Genomic DNA, 9,664 nt, shown 5'->3' with positions numbered 1-9,664 from the left:
CTGGCTTGGGTGTATATATACCTGGTGTGTCTGAGAGGGGGTCGCCGGTTATACTCATTTCTACTTGTGAAGCTTTCCCCTGTTTTGTCCACCCTTTTTGTCTATAGAGTTTATCAGAGGTTGACTAGTTCTCATCTCCTCCCATCCCTAGCCGTAGCCATACGCCAGGAAGAGTAGGGCGAGGTACGCGTGCGGCGATTGCTGAAGAGGCAATACAGGGATGCTAGTTGAGACAGGGTGACGCCAGATCAGACTAGGAGGTCTCAACTTTCCCCTTTCCCTAGTGTCTGGGCTCCCTTTCCCTTTTCCCTCTGTGTTGCACTAAGTCTTTCCCACACCTGGCGTGACATATTGGTCCAGAGTTCTGCAGGGAGTCAGAATTACAGATAAGAGAATGAAGCAAAATTCTAATTTACCTATTTGCCAGATTTTCCCAGGAAATTCAATTAGCAGAAAGGTAATTCTCCACAATTTTAATGCCGTTTATTATGCTCTGAGGTCTTTTCAGACCCCAGAGAGTATTAAATGTAATATGTAAAAAATAAAAAAAATCCTTCTAATCACCATACCAGTCACCTCTTTGCCCCTCCACTCCTCACCTTCACTTGTCTGTTCCTCGTCGCATCATCTGAGCATTAAAATTGTGAAATGTCATGACTTAACAAAGAGTGCACACATGTGCAGAAATATCCCAAGGATTTCAGTGTTCACAGCAGGAATCATAAGATGTGATGACAATAGGACAAGTAATGGCGAGTAGGGGATAGCTGGAGAGGTGAAAGATGAGGTGAGTATAAGGGTTTTTTCATGTTTTTTTATGTTTATGTTTTTCTTTGATGGCCCTTTACGGTCAAGAAAAATGTTGGCTAGCTGCAGAAGCTAATTAAGAAAAGGCATTTCGGCAAATATAGCTTTTTTGTAAAGTTTGATTAGAAATCAACTATACTTAATTATCTACACTTATCTCTAGATTGCTTAAAAGGATTAAAGGCATTTTTGCTTTTGTAGAGACTGGCCTGTGATAAACCACATCTTTACAGTGATACATTGGATAAAAATTGCACACACGATGCTTTTCTTTTAAAGTACATACTGTTTTTTTTATATAAAGGATTTTAAAAAAGTCAAACCCACGGGGCTGTTATTATTTTTACAATGGTTGATAACCGAATATGAGCATATTGATTTTCTGAAATTTTCATGTCCCCACATATTGGAACACTCTGTGATTCAATTTGAAAGTATTGGCCCCCAAAAAATGCCGAGCACTATTTTACACAATGAGAAAGACTCGGAAAGTGGAATAATGGTGTCAGGCGTGGCCAGGCAGGCTAATGTCCGCCATCAGATCACATGAGCTAGCACAAGCAATCAGGAGGGTTATTACAGGAAATATAAAAGATGAGACCAAGGAGTGCCATTTTATGAGAGTCAGTGTAGGGATAGGAGAAAATTCTAATGTGATTGTGATGTACTACTTTAGTGCTCAGCACATTGAAAATGGGTCTGCTAGTCTCAATCTGTGACTACTAATACAAAGATTCAAGCAATGTATAGAGAGGTTCGGTCATCAGAGATATACTGCAGTAACAGCGCCTTAATAACTGACTATTTTTTATTATTCATGCACTGCAAACAGTTAGTGACAGAGCCAATTTTGACCTTAATGACCAGGACCAATTATTAAATCTACTCATATATAGCATTGCAGCGCATCCTTGCATTCTTTATTAGCATTTTGTTTCTTAGCACTGGGGCGCATAGTGCTTTAGGATTGCAGCTCTTTTGCTAACTCATTAGCACATTCCTTAAGGCAGCAGCGCTATTGCATTTCATTTACATATCAATTTTTAAATCTGACCAGTATTCTTTCATATGGTAATAACTCTGGAATACTTCAACATATTTCAGTGATTCTGAGATTGTGTTTTCGTGACACAATGTACTTTATGTTAATGGTAAATTTAGGTTGGAATGTTTTGTGTATATTTGGGAAAATATCGGAATTTTGGCAAAAAGTTTGAAAAATTAGCAAATTTAAAATTTTCAATTTGCATATCCTTAAACCAGTTAGTCACGTGTAATGTACCCGAGTAGTGGGGCCAGGAGGCACTATGAGGCCCAGACGTAGATGCCGAGCGGTGGTATGACTCTTCTGCGGTGTTGTGCAAGTCACGGTGCTCCTACCTGGTTCCTGGCACTCCAGACCTGTTCACGAGGTACATCTTGAGGATTTAGAGGTAGGTAGGAAGAAGGCAGACTAGACCTTGGCATAAACAGTTCAAATGGTTTACTGGATCACAGATTAAGGAATCACAGCTTCTCCAGCATTTAGCTGCAACACTGGTTTTCCATACAGGGATGGGCTGGATGCAATTGGACTGATACTCTTATATGGCAAAAGGTTTGGCCTTGCTGCAATGGGCTCTGAAAAGATTGTCTGGCATGGTAGTTAATCCTAGATAGAGATGAGCGAATTTTTCAATATTCGATTTGGATTACGATCGCCGAATTTGCGATATTCGCCGATTTATTCGGCGAACGTTATCAAATGCCATGGGATTCAATGGGGGGACCAAAAAAAACGCATACACAGCTGGCCCAAAAGCTGCCAAAACACATCAAATTGGGGGTAGACACCTGGAAAGTGCCATCAATTGACCTAGAGTACAAGTCTGCAATGCCAAGACAGGTTATTACACTTGGGGTTATTTACTGTGGAAAAACGAAGGCTTAGGGGTGATCTTATTACTCTGTACAAGTATATGAGGGGACAGTGCAAAGACCTGTCTACTGATCTTTTTACTCTGAGGCCAGAGACGGGGACAAGGGGGCATCTTCTACTGGAGGAAAGAAGGTTTAATCATAATCACAGACGGGGTTCTTTACTGTAAGAGCAGTGAGACTATGGAACTCTCTGCCGCATGATGTTGTAATGAGTGATTCACTATTTAAATTTAAGAAGGGCATGGATGCCTTTCTTGAAAAGTATAATATTACAGGTTATATATACTAGATTCCTTGATAGGGCGTTGATCCAGGGAACTAGTCTGATTGTCGTATGGAGTCGGGAAGGAATTTTTTTCCCCAATGTGGAGCTTAGTGTTTGCCACAAGGGTTTTTTTTGCCCTCCTCTGGATCAACATGTTAGGCTATGGGTTGAACTAGATGGACTTAGTCTTCCTTCAACCTTAAAAACTATGTTACTATGTTACTATAATTATTATTATTATTACAGTGACATTTATTCCGTGGCTCATTACATGGCAAAAGGAGTCACCGACTGGTGCAAGAGGAGAGAGGACCCTGCCCGGCAGGGCGCACAAACAATCAACAAGGGATGGGTGAGGATACAGTTGGTCAGGGTATAGCTAGTCGTGGAGCGGTATGCTGGAGCGAGGCTTACTGCAGATTGTACGCTTGTCACAAGAAGTGGGTCTTCAGCTTTCTTTTCAAGGTTTGCACGGTAGGCGAGAGTCTGATGTGTTGAGGTACAGCAATACACAGTAACGGAGGTGCACAGGACAAATCTTGTATGCGATCGTGACAAGAAGAGATAAGAGGGAAGTAGAGAAGTAGTTGAGTGCAGGTAGCTAAAACAGGGAGACTAGATTTTTGATGGCTTGGTATGCCAAAGTTAGGCTTTTCAACTGGAGTCTCTGGGAAACAGGGAGCCAGCACAGGGATATACACACGGGAGAAGCCTGGGAATAGCGTGTTGACAGATGGATTAATCGGCCAGCACAGTTTAGGATAGATTGGAGGGATGCGAGAGTGGCAGAAGGGAGGCCACAGAGCAGGAGCTTGCAATAGTCGAGGCAGGAGATGATGAGGGCGTGCACTGGTGTTTTTCTACATTCATGGTTGAGGAATGTGTGGATCCCCAAATACTTTGGCGTTGGAGTTAGCAGCAAGTGGATAGGGCTTGGATCTGATGTTTGAAGGACAGATCAGAGTCAAGCTTGCGGGACTGGGGAGATTGGGCAGCCATTCACTTTGATAGATAGGTCAGTGGGGGGGGGGTGAATGAGTTGGTGGAAAGATGATGCATTCTGTTGTATCCATGTTAATTTTTACAAATGTAGCAGAGAAGAAAGATGCATATAGGACACACATTGTGGGATTCTGGTTAGTAAGGAGGTGATATCAGGTCCAGAGAGGTAGATCTGTGTGTCATCAGCATAGAGGTGATACTGAAAGCCATGAGACCATGAGTTGTCCCTGGCCGAAGGTGTAGATGGAGAAGAGCCTTGGTCCTACAACTGAACCTTAGGGGACACATAGGGGGTGAGATAAGGAGGTGGAGTGTGAGTGGGAGACACTGACTGTTCTGTCGGTTAGGTATGAAAAGATCCAAGACAGGGCCAAGTCTGTGATGCCGAGAAATGAGAGTCTGTAGTAAGAGAGTATGGGCTACTGTGTTGAAGGCAGATGACAGGTCTAGGAGGAGGAAGACAGAGTAGTCTTGCTTGGATTTGGCAGTTGGTAGGTTGTTGGTGACTTTAGTCAGAGCAGTTTCAGTGGGATGGTGAGGTTGGAAGCCTGATTGTAAGTGGTCAAAGAGAGAGCAGGAGGAGAGGTTTAAGGACAGTTCAAAATAGACGTGTTGATCCAGTAGTTTGGAGGCATAGGGGAGAAGTGAGATGGGGCGATAGCTAAACATTTGATGGGTCAAGGAAGGGGTTTTGGAGGATGGGTGTGATCGATGTATGTGTGACTCACGAGGGGAAGATGCCAGTTGTTACTGACAGGTAGAAGAGGAATGTTAGGCTTGGGATGAAGACTGTGGTACGGTTTGGAATGAGGTGGGATGGTATTAGGTCAAGTTCACAGGCAGTGAGATGTGATTTGGAGAATAAAGATGATCTTCTGTGATGGCCGAGAAGCTGGTTTTGGAGGAGGAGAGTTGAATCGTTATGAGAAGGGGCTGTTGGGACTTTAAGCAAAAGCTTTGCCCTATGTTGTCAATCTTCTGCTTGAAGAATGAGGCTAAGTCTTCAGCTGAGAAGGAAAGGAGAGGAGAGGGAGGGGAGCTGGTGGACAGGGAATGGACTTGAAAGTACTGAATAGCTGTTTAGGGTTGTGAGACACGTATGATATGAGAGATGAGAAGTAGGTTTCTGTTGCTGCAGTGAGCAATTGTGCAGCATTTTGAAAACTTCTGTTACTGGACTGTACTCCCTTTCTTTGGCAGTCGCACAGCGGTACGCCTTGCAGATGAGGGGCAGGATGAACATGTGCTCAAGTAGATGACAAGAGCTGCGTCAAGTGGCCTCTGCTCCTCTTTCTCCACATTAACATCACACACAGTACAGTCCTCAGAGGTGGCACCCCAATTACTCTTGTTTTCACCCACGTCACAACTCTCCAACCGGCCAACTGACAGTAAAGAAGCACAGATGGGCGAGTCTGCAGATCTGTTCACACATTCTATTCTGGGGCATTAGAGGTCTGATCAAAAGCTTCACAGACTCAAGAGGGGGAAAGCATGTGTAGCGATGCCCAAAATTTTTTTCAGTTGATCCAGGCCCGGACAAAGTAGGGTCAGAGAAGAATCCAAACCCTCGTCACCAGACATTAACCCCTGGGGGTGGGCATGGATGGGTTGGAGAAAGAAATAAATACACACCAGAACACGGAGAACTAAACTAATATACAACAGGGGTTGGAGAACTAAACTACTAAACAGGTAAGGTTGGAGAATGAAACAAATACACACCAGAACATGGGGAACTAAACTAATAGAAAACAGGGGTTGGAGAACTAAACTAATAAGACAACAGGGGTTAGAGAACTAAACTACTAAACAGCTAAGGCTGGAGAATGAAACAAATACACACCAGAACATGGAGAACTAAACTAATAGAAAACAGGGGTTGAAGAACTAAAGTAATAAGACAACAGGGGTTGGAAAACTAACTTACTAAACGGCTAGGGTTGGAGAACTAAACCACTAGACACCAAGTTATCCCTACACAGCAATTGTTGGAATCCCAAGGCTTGCAGGACAAACCTCTGTATCTAACACTTCCTCCAGTGCTTCTGCATCCTCCACATCTTCTAGGGCCTCTGTCTGCACCCTCAACCGCTGTCTTACTGAGACACAAGTTCCAACAGTGCAGAGAGAATCCCCCCACCTCCGTACTGCGCAGCCAGGTCTAACCGCAATCAGGCAGTGTTTAAATTAAATTATGCCTTGGAGATCGCAGTCATACAGCTGAAGAGTTGTGGACAGCTCTCCAGGCCGAGTTTGAGCAATGGCTGTCTTCATTGAACCTGGAGCAAAGGAAGGCCGTGTGTGATAACAGTGGTGGTCCTACGTCGGGGCAACCTCAAACACGTGCCTTGCATGGCTCGCATCCTCAACCTGATGGTACAGCAATTTCTCCGCCACCATCCCGGTTTAAATTAAATTAAATTATGCCTTGGAGATCGCAGTCATACAGCTGAAGAGTTGTGGACAGCTCTCCAGGCCGAGTTTGAGCAATGGCTGTCTTCATTGAACCTGGAGCAAAGGAAGGCCGTGTGTGATAACAGTGGTGGTCCTACGTCTGGGCAACCTCAAACACGTGCCTTGCATGGCTCGCATCCTCAACCTGATGGTACAGCAATTTTTCCGCCACCATCCCGGCCTGGGTGCGCTGCTGTAGAACCCACAGTCTCTGCGTGCTCACTTAAAACTATAAAAATGAGCAGGATCTTTAGTATAAAAGACAACTACTAGACAACGAGCAAACGCCTTCATGATGATAGAGGGCACCAACTCCTTAGCTTGCTGGTACTTTTCTGTGGGAATGAGCTTGTCTCCAACCAGCCAGGAATATCCAGTGAATGGCACGCCACGGTTTGGTATTAGCACCCAGTACCAGAGGCAAAGCCATCCACAATTTCCATACCTCAGGAATTTTATTTGGTAGACTGGCTGAGCAAACATTAGTTTCTCACAAAGGAGCTGGAGACACTGAGTGGCAGTAGGCACAAGTTTCTCCAGCATGATATGTTTGTTATTGTTAGAAGGAGAACATAACTGGGCTTTGCCAAGATGCCATATTGCATCTTAAGTCTTATAGACCCTGCACTTGCAGCCTTACATTCTACAGGATGGTAGGGAAGGAGACAGTAGGTCGTGGAGTTGCATTAGTGGTGTTGAGGTGAGGTGGCAGCGAGACAATGGCAGGCTGTATGCTGTCTTGAACAGATGGGTTTTCAGGTTTTGTCTGAAGGATCCAAATGTCGTGGCTAATCGGACGTGTTGAGGCACAGAATTCCAGAGGATGGGGGATATTTGGTAGAAGTATTGGAGGTGATTGGGTGAGGAACAAATAAGTGTGGAAAGAAGGATGTCTTGGAAGGACCGGAGATTACGGAAGGGAATATATTGGAAGATTAGTTAAGAGATGTACGGGGAAGAAAGGTTAGGGATCTTATAGATTGCAATCTTATGCAAACCAGTCCACACTAAAAAAAAAGCAGCCATAGAGTGTCTGGGAACCTTCCCACACACTTTTCTTAGCCAGGGATGCTTCTTGGCAAGGTTGGACTGGCCCACCAGAGAACCGGAGACTCTTACGGTGGGCCATGGCTTCTCCATCAGGAGAGTTATAGTGCAAATCTTGCAGGTTGTGATGATGATGAGGCCACCCATCTCTTTATTTTTCTATTACTTGGAATGCAAGCGCAAGTATGCAGCCAGCCACCCACCCACCCAAACGCAGCAATACTAAACTGCCACATTTCTGGACAGCTGCTTGCACTTAAAATGCCTTTTAGGCTCATGGAGGCAGAAGATTTTCACAAACTCATGGCGGCAGCTGGGTCTCCATACTCGGTCCCCAGCCACTACTATTTCTCCCGGTGTTGTCCCCGCCTCCCACAAGCACAGGTCTCAGAACATTACCCGTGCCCTCCCCAGGGCACTTAGTTGGAAAGACCGCCTAACCACAGACACGTGAACAAGTGAATGTGGCCAGGGATGGTACATCTCACTAGAGCTAGGCCACAGCAAAAAAAGCAGCCATAGAGTGTCCAGGAACCTTACCACACACTTTTCTTTGCCAGGGCTGCTTCTCGGCAGGGTTGAACGGGCCCACCTGAGAACCGGAGAATCCTTCGGTGGGTCCTGACTTCTCCTTCAGAAGAGTTCATAGCGCAAACCTTGCAGCTGCTATGGGGCTCTTTAGTGGGGGAGAAAGGTGGTCCCTCACAATCAAATCCTCTGATGGGCCCAATGTTCTTCAGTCTGACACTGCTTCTCTGTGAGAGTTGTATTTCACCACAGCCATATTCTTGAGCTCGGTGAAAGTACTGGCATAGAGGGAAACCGTATCTACTCTGGCTTTCATTTCTCCCAGGAAGTCCTCTAATACAGCTTGTTGCATAAGCAGTGGCAGCCCTTCCAACATCAGCTCACACTTCTCGGTGGTGCTTAGTCACAGACAAAGATCTTTCTTTACTCCTTGAATTTAATCACTACAGAGTTGGATAATGGCTTGATCTGCAATAGGTTTAGAGAAATAACGTGCATAAGCAAAGCCACGGTTTAGGCCACTGAAGGTCATTAAGCAAAACTCATACAGCTTTCCCACAGACCGAAAGAGGGGTATCAAGCCTTCCAAGAAAGCCGAGACTTCCCTGTCCTCCCCAAGAGGAAGACTGTCCATGTTCTCCTCCTCCTCATCCTCCTCCTCATTATCATCCAATCCACTTTGAGATGAGAAGAGGCTGGGATGCATAGTTCCTTGCTCTGCCTGCAATGCCTCCTCTTTAACTGTGAGTGACGCGCCCCCTGGGCCATATTCTTTAGGGGGAATATCCGGAGCCGGATCAGATGGGAGTTGTAGTCTTCCGAGTGGCTGTGACCCGGTCCGTGCCCAGGGTGTCAAACTGAGTAGTATGTGGCAGTCCTACAGATGTTACTAAGTTCTTAATGTCGACTACGCCACCCGTTGTGTTGCGGTCACTGTGGCCGCCGCTGCAGCAGGGTCCGCTGAGGCTGATGGTGTAGGTGCAGCTTTGGTGATATAACCCCCAACGGGTGGGGTATAGCCTCAGGGGGATCAGGTGCAGAGGATGGGGGTTGTGGTGATGCAGTGTAGACGGCAATCAGAGACAGAGTCGGGTTATGCAGTTTAGGATGTTTACTCACTGCTGATGTTCTGGTCACTCCAGCTTCGAGTGACCTCCCGAGCCGTGCTGCGTCCACCAGGTTCTGGATCCAGCCAACCCCCAAATAAGTCCGGAGCGTGACCCTGAGCTCTCCTTCTGTCCTTTCTCTGGCCGTCCCCACTATTGATCCACCCAGGTCCAGCTCCCTCGGGCCTTCTGTTGGGAGACCCTTGGCCTTGGGTTCCCTGACCCTCCTCGTGGTATGCCTTCGTGGTGGATGTGGTGGGTGACCGTGACAAACGCTGCCCACGGTCTCCGGTCTCTGGCTGGGGAGTGTTTTTGCCCCCACCAGCTTGGGTTCCGGTACCCTGTGCCGACTCTTCACCCGGGGATTTAAGTTGGGTTCTTGGAGTCCTTTTCTTCTGTTTTCCCCTCTGGGTCTCTCTCTCTCCTCTCTCACTCTGGGTCTCTCTTCTCCTCCGCTCGCTGACTTTCTCTCTGCAACTGACCCTGTTCTTAGTTGGTGCCCACCTTATATACACCCTCTATGTGTGAGCTC

This window comes from Phyllobates terribilis, unplaced genomic scaffold (genome assembly GCF_046119375.1).
Source record: "Phyllobates terribilis strain yellow unplaced genomic scaffold, ASM4611937v1 Scaffold_3__8_contigs__length_932513732, whole genome shotgun sequence".
Classification (NCBI taxonomy): Eukaryota; Metazoa; Chordata; class Amphibia; order Anura; family Dendrobatidae; genus Phyllobates; species Phyllobates terribilis.
Note: the sequence above shows the minus strand (reverse complement) of the source record.